This window comes from Acinonyx jubatus, chromosome D4 (genome assembly GCF_027475565.1).
Source record: "Acinonyx jubatus isolate Ajub_Pintada_27869175 chromosome D4, VMU_Ajub_asm_v1.0, whole genome shotgun sequence".
NCBI classification, from domain to species: Eukaryota; Metazoa; Chordata; class Mammalia; order Carnivora; family Felidae; genus Acinonyx; species Acinonyx jubatus.
In genome coordinates, this window is record NC_069391.1 from 11848065 (window position 1) to 11861025 (window position 12961).

Consider the following 12961-nt stretch of genomic DNA (forward strand, 5'->3'; position numbering starts at 1 on the left):
GCCTCCCAGGTGCCCCTAATTACATGATTCTTAAGATGTGTTATGCCAGAGAGTATTCAATGCCACAATAAATGGTGTATTTACTTTATATTGTTTAATGAAAAAATAAAAACTGAAGGTATACTATAATTTTACTTTGTAAAAGTTATATATTTATATGCATAGGACAAGTTTGGAACTATATATATGAACAATGATTACTATCACTGGGTGGGATTAAGAGGTGAAACACTTACTTTTCTTTCTTTCTTCCTTCTTTGTTTTTGAGAGAGAGATAGCTCAAGCAGGGGAGGGGGAGGGATAGAGAGAGAGGGAGAGAGAGAATCTCAAGCAGTCTCCACACCCAGTGTGAAGCCTGACGGTGGGGCTCAATCTCATGACCGTGAGATCATGACCTGAGCCAAAATAAAGACCTGGATACTCAACTGACTGAGCCACCCAGGTGCCCCTTATTTTTCTTTCTAAAACATCTATTTGATTTAAAAAAATGTATCTAATATTTCCAAAAAAAAGCAAAAATGTAGAGACAGTAGATCAATGGTTGCCTGTGGCTGGGAGTGGGAATGGGATTAACAGTAAATGAGTCTGAGGGATTTTATGGAGAATCTGTAAATGTTCTACAACTGATTTGATTTGCATCACTTGGTAACATTACTAAAAATCCTTGATCTGTGCACTTGAAATGCATGAATTTTTATGATATGTAAATATGCCTCAATAACATTAAAAAGTCGTTCTTTCTTTTATATATATTTACAGATATTCTTTTTTTAAAGTTTATTTATCTTGAGAGAAAGAGATGTGGGGGGGGGCAGAGAGAGAGAGAGGGAGAGAGAGAATCACGAACAGGCTCTGCACTGTCATTGTGAAGTCTGTTACAGGGCTTGAACTCATGAACTGTGAGATCATGACCTGAGTGAAAATCAGGAGTCGGACTCTTAACTGACTGAACCACCCAGGTGCCTCTATTTATATGTATCTTTAAAAAAATTAAAGCAACGCACAAGTATTTAAAGTGCTCTATTCCCACACCTAGCTCTACTTTCAAAGCATATCAGTAGTAGTTGGTGTTTAACCCTGTCTGGCCTTTTTTTCTACACAGAATCCAAGGATAACATACACATTATAGATACATAATTTTTTGCAACTCTCTTCTCTCTCTAGACATACACTGTAGGGCACGATAAAGTTAACAGTAGCTGCTCTGGGATATGGGATTAGGGGTGGAGGGAGTCAAATGGGGGTGGGAAGGGCGAGGCACACTTGAAAGTTTTAGTTTCTTTACTTTCCTATCATTTGCATGTTTTTGTTTTTTTGGTCAGGAATGTTTGGAGTTATCAACCCAATAAAGATGTTGGAATAAGTGATACCATTGAATGCTTCATGCCATGCCATCCACCTATTTAAAACAGTTTAGAAATTAATCTAGTGCCAGGCACTATACTGAGTGCCTGAGATATACTGTCTCATTGAATCCTTATAACAATCCTATGAGGTATGCAATACTAAGGCCTCACTTGACAGATGAATTAACTAAGACCTGGAGAGACTGATTCACCAAGGTCGCACAGCTAGTATGCACAGACCCCAGACCTGTATACCACAGCATCTCTTCTCCCTGAAGCAGATTCATGTTCTTCTTGGAAAGCCCAGCTTTAATGACCTCATTGCATGTGCACGTGTAGTCCTCCCTAACCCACTCATGTCTTCAAGGTGCTTACAGTCTGGGGAGGTGACAGTCAAAACAATTACGATCTAGTGCTATAAGATCTAAGAACCTCAAGGACTCTTTCAGGAGGGTAAAAAAAGGTGAGGGCGATTGGAGGTAGGGGCAGGTGTAGAAAGGGATTTGAGGCCTGGCTCAGGTGGCTCAGAAGTGTTACAGATTCTGGTAACTACAGTGTTGAAGTTCAGTGTGGCTGGAGGGTTAAGGTGGCCTGAAGGAGGGGCAAAGGTAAGGACAAGTTAGTACCTTGAAACTTAAGGCCAGATCACCAAACTTTTTAAGTTGACTTAGAGTATTCATATTTTATTCCGTGAATGATGCAGAGCTGTTAAAATATTTGAATCTGGCGTGTTAGAAAGGGGCCCAGGAGGAGCTGTTGTGGGGGATCCCTCCTGGACTCCCAGCTCTCCAAATCCTGTTGCTGGGTGGTCAGGTCGTTTCTACCCTAGGCTGGGAACTCCTTTGGGGCAAGGACCTTGTGTCATTCACCTGTGCATCTTAACATCCAGCACGGCACCTGGTATGCAGCAGGGGCTCAGTAAGGGGCTGAACTGGCTGGCAGAATGCTGTACCAAGAAAGTGCCCAGGCGTGATTCTGTAAAATAAAAAAGCAAAACTTCATTTCTTCCCTAGCATTGCCCAGGTAGGTGTTCAGCCAGTCTGACCCAACTATAAGGAGGTCAGAGAGGTCCTGGCCTCAAACTCAATTCCAGGTAGGTCCACTGGGGTGGGAAAAGGAGAGGTGGTTGCTAAGCTGCAACTTCTGTTCAGTACCTGCTATGTGGTGGGAGAATTCACACCTATTGTCTTTTTCCATGTCTCCAACAGCTCCTAAATCGGAATTATTGACCTAGTTTCCCTTACCATAACACGGACTATCAGAATGGTTCTCTAATTTGGTCAAGGTCACACAGCCGGTAAGTGTAGGAGGGGCGGAGGCTGGGAGAGAATCTTTTAAGTCAAAGCCCACTGGCCTCTCCGTCCTTCACCTGGGGAGGCGTAGCGGAGCCTACTCGGCGGCATAGCCTTTGGGTTTGGGGGGCATTCCGCACCGGGGCGCAGGGCCGAAGAGGCCCGCTTGCCGCGGCATCCGGGAGCCGCTCCCAGATTCGGAAGTTACGAAGTTTCCGTGGATTTCGCTTGCCTCCCTGCGCAGCTCGTCCCCGCTCCGCAGCAGTTACGCCGCTAGCGCAGCAGGGCTCAGGTGCTGCAGCGGGCGGGGGCCTGGCGCCGGGAGAAAGGCGGGGACGCAGCTTACGTAAGCGTCCGCTCGCAGGTGCATGAGGCCTCCACCGGCGTGTGGTCCCTGCGCGCTCCCAGGTGCGCAGTTGGCGCAGGCGGCGGCGCGGCACGGCGCCGGCGGGCGCTGGCTGGCGCTCTCAGGTACGGCAGAGTGCGCGTGGAGGGGGCGCGCAGCGAGCGAAGGGGCGGGCTTTCCGTTCCCCAGCAGCCGCGGGGCCCGCCCCCCGGCTCGGCCAATGGGCGCGCTGGGCGGTGTCACGTGCTCGCCGCCGCCGCCGCCGCCGCCGAAGCGGAGACCGGAGCCGCGAGCGCCACCAGGGCAGCAGCCGCCGCAGCCGCCGCCGCTGGGCAGAGGAGCCGGAGACGCGGGCGGACGAGGTGGCGGCGGCGGCGGAGCGGGAGCGGGGACCGGGCGCGGGCAGAGCGCGGCGGCGCGGGTAGGCTGCGGCGGCGGGGTAGGCGCCTGCGCGGCGGGCCGTCCCGGGCGGGCGGCGGTTAAGGCGGCGGTTGAGGCGGTTGGCGGAGCCGGCCCGGGCCCCGCATTGTTTGTTGTGCGTCCTTAGCAGCGGCGGCGGCGGCCGCGGCGGCCCGGGCGGAGAGCCGGGAGCAATCCTGGCCCCCATGGCTCCGGCATTGTGGCCGCCGCTGCGGTGCCCCGGTCGCTTCGGGCAAGGGCAGCGGGCAGCCTTCCTCACCTTCGTGGGGACGGGGTCCCGGCCCCGAGCGAGGGGAGGGCGTGGGCAGTGTGGGGGGACCCGGCGCCGGGGGTCTGGGTAGGATGGAGGGCCAGGGGCTCCGGGCAGGTGTTGGAGGACGTTGGGGGCAGGGGCAGGGAGCGAGGCTTCGGGGGGCTGGTGGAGGGTGTGGGCAGACTTGGGGGGAGAATGAAGGGTGGAGGGATCCGGCCCAACGGGGCTGGAGGGCCTTCGGGCAGGTTCGGGGGCCCACTGGGGCCAGGGCGAGTGCGAGAGGGATGGAGGACATTGAGGCATGTGGGGGGCAGTCTGTGGGGGGTTCGGGAGGGTGTGAGGGAGGCCTTGGGGACGGTAGGGGCGAGTGTGATGGGCATAGAAGGAGAAGATTAGGGACTCGAGGGAGGAGTAGAAGAAGCGGATGTCCCGGTTGGGGCTGCGTGTGAGGGGCAGGAAGAGGGGGCAGATAGAAGGAAGGCCACCGGACAAATGTGAAGAGAAATGTGGAGGAAGGTGTCCAGGTAGGGGCTAGTGTGGTGGGGAGAGAGGGACCGGAGGTGTCTAGGGAACTCTGGACTGATGGTGAGGGAAATGGAGGTTTCCAGGCAGGAGGTGTGTGTGAGGGTAGGCCCAGAGGCTTCTGGAGACCTGTGAGGGATGTGAGGACTGTATCTGGCCAGCAGGTGTGTAGGGGAGACAGGAAGGAGGCAGGAGAGTGTTGAGGCTGGACAGGTGGGCCATGTGAAGGAAGGGCATGTTAGAGGAGAAGGCAGGTGTTAGTGTTGCTCTGGGGAGATCAGTATGGGGGGGAAGGAGGAAGGTGATTGGAACAGGGCCAGAGTTTGAGAGAAGTGAGGACAGTAGAGTAGGGTGATGGGCAGTGACAGGAGATGTCTGGACAGGAGGTGTGCAGGGTATTTAGCGGGTAGCAGGAGAAGTGAGTGAAATGGAGGGTGTTCTTGTGGGAAGTATAGATGTAGGTGGGGGAGCAGAAAGAGGAAACTTTGGGGTTGGACATCAGAGCGGACAAGTGGAGTGGGGTATGTGTGAGGTAGAGGGCCAGAGGTGTGAGGGGTGAGGGGAATGTTCTTGGAGTGGCTGCTGAGGTACGAAAACAGATGGAAGGAAATGTTTTGGGGGCAGGAAGTGTGGAGGGAAGTTGGGGAGGAGGGGGGTGGTACGTGTGTGAAGGGAAATCAGTAGAGGGAGGTGGTAGGGGATGGGTTGGGAGGGGAGGGATGCAGGTCTAGAGTACAGTATGTAGAGAGAGGGAAGTGTGGCTTGGGGGTGCTAGATTTTGTCTGGTAGAAGGGGTTAGGCAGGGAAGAGAGGAAAGAAAGGCGGGGAAGACAGGATATTTTTGGATAGAGGATGTAGAAGAATGCATAGTATCTATAATGGGGTAAAAGAAGAGCAAGGTAAGGAGGTGTGTGAATGTGTCTGTGACTAGGAAGGGGTAGGTTCTGTATGGTATTGGGGTGGTGGTAATGGAAGCAGATTGCCTAGGTTTAGGGGCAGGAAATAGACTATTCAGGTTGGAGGGAGTTAGGAAAACAGGTTGCTTAAAAGAGAATGAAGGAGCAGGATGCTGAAAAGTGAGAGATTGGAGCACTTTGAGTCTTGAGAAATTAAGAGAGCCAAAAATTTTAGGTCACTGGAAATATAAGAAAAGGCAGAGTGCAGAAGTTGGAAAAACAAAAAGCAAAACAAAAGAGAGGGAATTACATTCTAGGCATAGAACTGAAGTGTGTGTGTATGTATCCTGGAATGATATTAATGAAAAATGGAGGACATTAAGCCCTTGTACCATACCTGAAAGTTCACGCCTCTAGGATCAGAGAGATCAAGAAGCCCGATTTTAGTTCCAGAACTCTGTGAATGGGGAAGGGATAAGGGAGAGCTCAGTAGTACACACTCCCAAGTTTGGAGGAGGTGTGTGGTGGGATGTTGTCCTAGCACATTGGCCTGACAAGTGGGCAAGTAGAAGAGCCATCCAGGGTTGTTTGGAGTGTACCACAAGTGAATAGAAATAGGATTGCAGCAGGTGCAGGGCAGATGTCTTTGTGAAGATACTGCAAGAGAGCAGGGCCCGGTGTCAGTAGCCTTTGAAGGCTGTGTATCAGGGAGGAAGGGATACCTTGGTGCAGTGTCTCAGCTTCCCTGGTGCTTTCTGGGTAATGGGGCAGTTTTCAGGCTTTGAGTGATGTAATATCTGAGTCCCATGCTAGAGGCAGACAGAGGTAATGTACATCCAGCTCCTAAAAGTGGCAGCAATGGAGCTCTGAGATTCTTTAACTCCCTTTCAGGGTGCAAAGAGCCGATCCTGGTTTGTCGACTTTTTCTCCCAAATAGTTGAAGAAAAATTTAGTTGGAGGCTGTTGGATTTTCTGGTATTTTGATTTGAGTTAGGGAGTATAGTGTTAGCTTTATTGAGGAAAGGCTTTTGGGGTTGTGTGGACATGAAGCCAATCAGCTTGCCAAACACATAGGAAATAACCTTCAGGGGTTTGAGCACAGATATTTCAGTGCAGGTCTCATTCAGTGTTCTGTGGCTTGTGTTAGATTCTTTGGGATTTGGAAGGATTAAGGAAACTACTTTGAGACTGCCTTAGTAAGCAGGGTTTTCTAGAATCTTGAAAAACGATTTCCCTTTTGACAGTAGAAAATTCAGTCCTGTCAGATTTTGCAAAAAAATAAATTATTTCATCATGTTGCAGAAATAACTTCAATTATCGCTTTGAGAGCTTCATGTAGTGTGTAATGTAGTACCTAGTATGATTTCAAATAAAAGGGCTGCTTTGATACCTTGGGAAGCTTTCTGGGTTGATTAGTTTTCTCCGTTTGTCAATTTAGGAAGTATCTTGATGCAGCCATTGTATGTTCAGATAAAAAGTTTGAGTGGAAATGGGAACCTTGCCTAAATATAATGAGGGCTGAGCAGAATAACACATTTTAAGTAATGTGAATCTGTAAATATAAATATTTAAAAAATAAACTGGGAGCTAATCATTTTTAAAATCCAAGCTTGAAGTGCATCATGAAGGCAACAAAATAATGCCCTGAAGGCATTGCTATAAGATTTTATTTTTGGAGGGAAAGGTTTTTAAAGTATGATACACCTTTCATTGAAATTCTTTGCAGTATTTTGAGATTTGATTTTTGTATAGAACGTAATCATAAGGAACATGTTTGACCCCTTTGGCTCCCTGGCAGAGAATTTGAGGAGTAGGGTATAAGATGAATAGAGTGACCTTTGAAAATTTTCTCCAATATGGCTATTGTTTCCTCCTTGTATTTTTTAAGTCCATCGTGTTAGTTCATTTTATTGATTTGGGGCAAGCAGTACTTTCCTGCTCTGAATACTCAATTCTGGAATAGTGTTCTGATTATATGTATTGTTCCGTGAAATTCTGTGGTTTGAGATACATTGTAGGCACTTGAAAATACTGTCCTAAGTTTATGAACCAAGGAAAGCAGGTTATTTAGACTTTGTAGGCTAAATAATTGGGTCTGGTTTTATTTTCGCTGTTGACTTGCTGGACAAGATACTTAATCCCTTAGTGCTTGTTTTTCCTCCAGAAACCTGATTCTATCTACCTCCCATGAGAATTGAGATGGTTTATATAAAACGAGTTTAAGTCTTTCAGGAAGATTACAAGTATGAAAATACAGGGAATAGATGTTATTTCTTTGGTTCCTTTTTTCTTCTTAGCGTGGTCAAGTAATAATTGGTACTTCAGAATTTGGTGTTAGGTGGATTAATTTGTAGTGAGAAACTTGGATAGAGATGAAACTTCTGTGAATGTCAGAGATGTCTGCAAATTGAAATTTGTTCATTCTTGCTCTACTGTCTCTATCTTTCCTGGCTCATTTTTGCAGTTGAGCATTGGTGCTGATTTGAATTCTTGCATATGAGCAGAAGATTGTGAGAGACATTCTGCGTTGTGGCTGTAGCCCGAGATTGCTTCTAAGTGTGAATTTTCCAGGGATGGAGCACTTCTGTCACTCAGTGAATTCACTTCCTAAATCAGGAATAATAAATACATTTTCCTAGGTATTTTGCAGGAAATCAGCTAATTCTAGGTGACTTGAACAGGAGAATAAAGCTATTCCTCTTCCAGTGGCATTAAGCCTTCTTTTGTTATTACTGTTTTTTGTACTTTTTAATTTATTTTGAGAGAGAGAGTGTTTGGGGAAGGGGCAGAGAGAGAGGGAGAGAGCAAGAGTATCCCAGGTAGGCCCCACACTGTCAGCAGAGAGCCCATCGTGGGCTCGAACTCACAAACCAACAGATCATGGACCTGAGCTGAAATCAGGAGTCCCACGCTTAACTGACTTAGCCACCCAGGTGCCCCATTAAACCTCATTTTTACGATTTATTGAATACTTTTTCCTTTTTCAAGTATTAATTCTCAAATTATTACCTATTCTTTTGGCATTTCTGACAGGTTATATACACTGTTTGAGGAGGAATGATATTTAAATGCTTTAAAAATGTTTATTAGTTGGGTGCCTGGATGGCTCAGTTGGTTAAGTGTCTGACTTCGGCTCAGGTCATGATCTCACAGTTCGTGAGTTCATGTCCCATGTCGGGCTCTGTGCTGACAGCTCAGAGCCTGGAGCCCGCTTCAGATTTTGTGTCTCTGTCTCTCTCTGCCCCTCTGCGCTTGCTCTCTCTCTCTCTCTCTCTCTCTCTCTCTCTCTCTCTCCCTTCCTCAAAAATAAATGAATATTTAAAAAAATGTTTATTAGTTGTAAAAAGTCTTCAAAATGCTGGTTGTGATTGACATTACAAAAATATAAATAGTAAGTTGCTTTTTAGACCTTAATTTAGTTGGGCTTGGTAATTCCCAGTCCCGATAATAGTCTTTCTGTGCTAGGTGACTTTCTTTTCTTTTCTTTTCTCTTTTTTTTTGAGGCGCAGAGGGAGAGGGAGAGGATCTTAAGCAGGCTAGCGCAGAGCCCAATGCAGGATTTGATCTCATGACTGTGAGATCATGACCTGGGCCAAAATCAAAGTCAGATGCTCAACCAACTGAGCCACCCAGGCGCTCTGATCTATTTTTTTTTTTTTTTAAGATTTTATTTTTAAGTAATCTCCACATCTCATGTGAGGGGTCAAACCCATAACTGCAATCAAGAGTCCCATACTCCACCAGCTGAGCCAGCCAGGTGCCCTGCTGATCTGTTCTTTACTCTCTTATATAAGGTTTGGACCCCTCCCCGTTACCCATCTTACTGCTCTTTGTTTTCATTTGTTTTGCATAGTTCCTTTCATTGGAAAATTAGTTGTTTTTAAAAATTTGTTCAACTGTGGAAAATCTGTTTCTGACAGGTAATTATGAGAGGCTTCATAATCCAGTCTAATTTTAGAAAACTTTATTGAGAAATGTAAGTTAAATTTATGTCAGTTAAAACAGAAAAGAGTAAAGTAATGAGGCCAAATTAGTGGAGATATAAATATTTAAATGGTTTGAGCCTGAAAGATCTGCAAGTCTGTAACTTTTAGATCTTGCATTGAATAGTGAGGTAACCACATGACCTGGATTGTCACTTTCATGCCTAATCTAACGCAGATCTTGTTTGAAGGGTCCTTGAAGTACATCTTTTTTGAGGAGTATGGTGTTTGTGTCACAAAAGACATTCCATATACGTGTGTTGCTGTGTGAAGGAATGCCATCCTAAATTTTAGTTATTTGATACTAAAATTCTCTTAACTTATGACATAGCGAACACTGTGTAGAACATCTGCTTTCTTTAGTTAACTTTAGCACAACTTGAAGGGTTATAGTTCATTATATCCATTATAAAATCACAGCCTTGCATTGTGTGACTTCATGGTTCATTTCCACTTAAAGAGTGAGAATTCTGCAGCATGTTGTGTAATAAATTCTGAGGTGTTTCTGGGTCATGGATAAGATGTAATTTCTTAATGCACTTGCAGAATTTCCTGTTCTTTGCAGTTTTCCAGGTACCAGGACTTTACACAATATCCTATCGGGCAGATCAGCGTTTTGCTTATAAATTGAATTTAACTGTATTAATACAATTGGCATAAAGCGAATAGTAATTGTCCTAAAGACTGTCTAGATTTCTTTTTTTAATCATGCTTACCTGTTCTACCAGTTTAATTCAGCAAACATGCATTGACTTTAGGCTCAAAGGCATGTTTTGTGCCAGACCGAAGATTTTTTAGTAGGGCCTAATAATACTCTTTTGAGTAAAGAATAGATCCTTCCCTAGGTAGATTGACCCTTAATGTGAAAATGGGGTCTGTGTCTTTGGTTACCAATGTTCAGTTGGCATAACTGAAAATCAGTGTACTTTAAAAGACAGGTGGGTAGTGACTTGATAAAGAGATGATTTGTTTCTAACAGTTAAAATGGAGGCAGTTTATTCTTATGATGTTTATAACTCCAAATAAATCTAAAAGTCCTCAAACATTGGATCTAATCACAGGCTTTTGTGTGACCTAGACAACCTACATTTTAACCTAATGAAGTACAGAGTAATGAGTAGCTCTTGACTTAACTCTGGAAAATTCAGTTTTAGTTAGCAAAGCTAGTGAACCAGAGGGGAAAGGTGTTACAATTTTGATAATGTAGGTTAGTGGCTGCAGAGAGTAACATCTGGAGCCCTTGGTATGCATATTTTCAGTTGTTTTTGAAGCTGTAAATAGGCTTTTAATGTCAAGGTTAGTATGGAAGAACAGGTATGAAACATATTAGTGATGAGGTGCTGTCTTGGGGCATGTGCGTGGCTCAGTCAGCTGAGCATCAGACTCTTGATTTTAGCTCAAGTCATAATCCCATGGTTGTGGGATTAAGCCCTGTGTTGGGCTCTTTATTGAGCATGGGACCTGCTTGAGATTCTCTTTCTCTCCTGCCCTCTCCCCCTGCTCGTGCGCCCTCTCTCTCTAAAATACAAAAAATTTTTTAAAAGGTGGCATCTAAAAAATAAGTATTAACTGTGATGCTCTCATATGCCAGCTTTGTGGTAAATGTTGTGGAATTATACAAAATTGGCTTTTGAGGGGTGCCTGGCTGGCTCAATCGGTAGCATGCATCTCTTGATCTTGCGGTTGTAAGTTTGAGCCCCATGTTGGGTGTAGAGATTACTTAAATAAAATCTTCAAAATTGGCTTTTGAAATTGGTCAGTATTATTGTTTGGTAGTGTTCCTTATTTCTAGAGCTCAGGTTTCACATACCTGGACTTTGGTCTCTGTTGTAGTTGTATAATGTGGGTGGACAGCAGAGTGTTACATTTGGAGAAATGGAGGTCCAAAGAGTTGACTCTAGAGCAGAGATAGGCAGACTCTCAGAACACTGTTTGAGAGATTCCATATCAAATACCTGGTGGTTCCCAAATTTGGCCAGCAAGGTTGATGGCTGGGCAAATTTGAAACCTGCCTGTTTGAGTCAAGCCTTTGAGTGCAAGTCAATGCATGGCCTTCCTAGGAAATTTGGGGTCCTAGGATTATGCAGTAGTAATCTAAAGAAAGTGGCTAGCTAGCACTTGAGTGGACTCTCCTTTTCTGTATGCCTGGATGTAACCTTGACTGCTGTATTGGACAGTAGAATGTTGTTGACACCAGAAGACCTGGCTTTGAGGTCTGATCCTGTTATTTATTAGTTGTAGATCTCTCTCCTCATGTATAAAATTGGAATAAAACCCTTAATTACAGAGTTATAGTGAGGATTAAAGAAGAAAACTGTAAGCTCTGAAGCACATAACTTTTTTTTTGAAGGGAGGATTGAGGAGAAATTAAGGGCAAGCTTTGAAGTAATGAGAAAAATTTGACTCAGAAGGACCTGGATTTTTATTTTTTTATCATGACATTTTCGAATGTACATGAAAGAGAACAGTGAACTTCCATACACCCGTCAGCTAGCTTCAACAATTACTGGCATTTTGCTGCTTTTGTTTCATCCGTTCCTCACAATTACTTTCTGTTGTTGTTTTTGTTGGAGTATTTACAGCAAATCTTAGACATCATATTCTTTCATCCATAAATACTTCAGTATGTATTTCTAACAGATAGGAATCTAAAAAAGGCATAACCACAAAACTTTTAACTGTCTAAATTAACTATAATTCCTTATCTAATGCTCAGGAGGAGCTGGATTTGAAACATAGCTCTACCACTCACCAGTTTTGTGTGTTGATCAAATTACTTGCTCTCTCTGAGCTTCTGGTTCCTTATCTGTAACATAAAGATAATACCTCATGAAGTTATTTTGAGCTTAAATGAAGGAACAGGAAAGCCCTAACGTGAAAGTTCTCAGTAAATGGCCCAATCTCTCTTCTGAGCCTCCTGTGGCATGTAAATTAGTATTATGGGCTTGCCCTCCTTCCTTCTTTAGTATCACAAACAGATACACAAACAGATACTCTGGAATTACTGCCCACTAACCCAGTGAAATTTTTCTTCATTGGGCTATTTGACCCTCTTAGTGAAACTCTAGAGCAGTTGAAATCCTGTTCGTTCTCCCCCTCCCTCCTGCAACATCATTATTCTCCTGTCTAGTGGCTCATTCTAGTCAGTATATACATGGTGTTACTTTGTCTGTTTTTTTAAAACAGTCCTTTCTTGACCACATTGTTTCTTGTAGATACAACCCAATTTCTCAACATCTTGAAAAAGTTGTTTCTACTCATCTCCAGTTCTCCTATTTTCTGCTGAACCTACGGTAGTGAGACTTTCAACCTAATTACTGAAATTGCTCTTGCCGAAACCACCAAGTTGAATTCACTAGACTTGTTAGCAGCATGTGGTGCAGTGGATGTCTCCTTCCTTGAAATACTCTCTGCTCTGGTTTCTGGGACACCATACTCGGCTGATTTTCCTCCTACCTCCTTGGCTTCTCCTTTGTTGGTTCTTCCTCATTACTGCTGTCTTTTGATATTGGACCACTTCATGGAATCTCTTCTCTTTATTCTCATTCATCCCTGGTGATCTCATCCAATCTCTGGCTTTAAATACTGTGTATATGCTGACAGCTCCCAAATTTTTATCTCTGAAACTCCAGACTCGTGTGTTCTACTGCCTGTATGGACACTTCTACTTACGTATTTTATTGGCATCTCAAACTAAACTTATTCCCACCAGACTCCTGATCTTTACCCTGCCCTCTCTTTCTTCTGCCCTCCTTGTAGTCTTCCCCATGTTAGTGAATTGCAACTTCCTCCATCTTTCTAGTTGCTAAGGCCAAAACTAAGAGTCACGCTTGACTCTCTCTCACACACTGTATCTGACCCATCAGGAAATCTTGCCAGTTCTACCTTCAAAATATATTCAGA

The 12961-nt window shown here is 44.7% G+C and overlaps 1 protein-coding gene across 8 annotated transcripts in view; it reads left to right on the top strand.

The window, feature by feature from the left end:
- Window positions 1-3268: 3268 nt before the first annotated feature.
- Window positions 3269-12961, top strand: part of STRBP (spermatid perinuclear RNA binding protein) — a 155631-nt gene continuing 145938 nt past the window's right edge. For all 8 annotated transcript variants that reach the window (XR_008290955.1, XR_008290957.1, XR_008290956.1 and 5 more), the window contains exon 1: window positions 3269-3405. The gene's annotated coding sequence lies outside the window, so the exon portion shown is untranslated. The remainder of the gene's footprint in view (window positions 3406-12961) is intronic.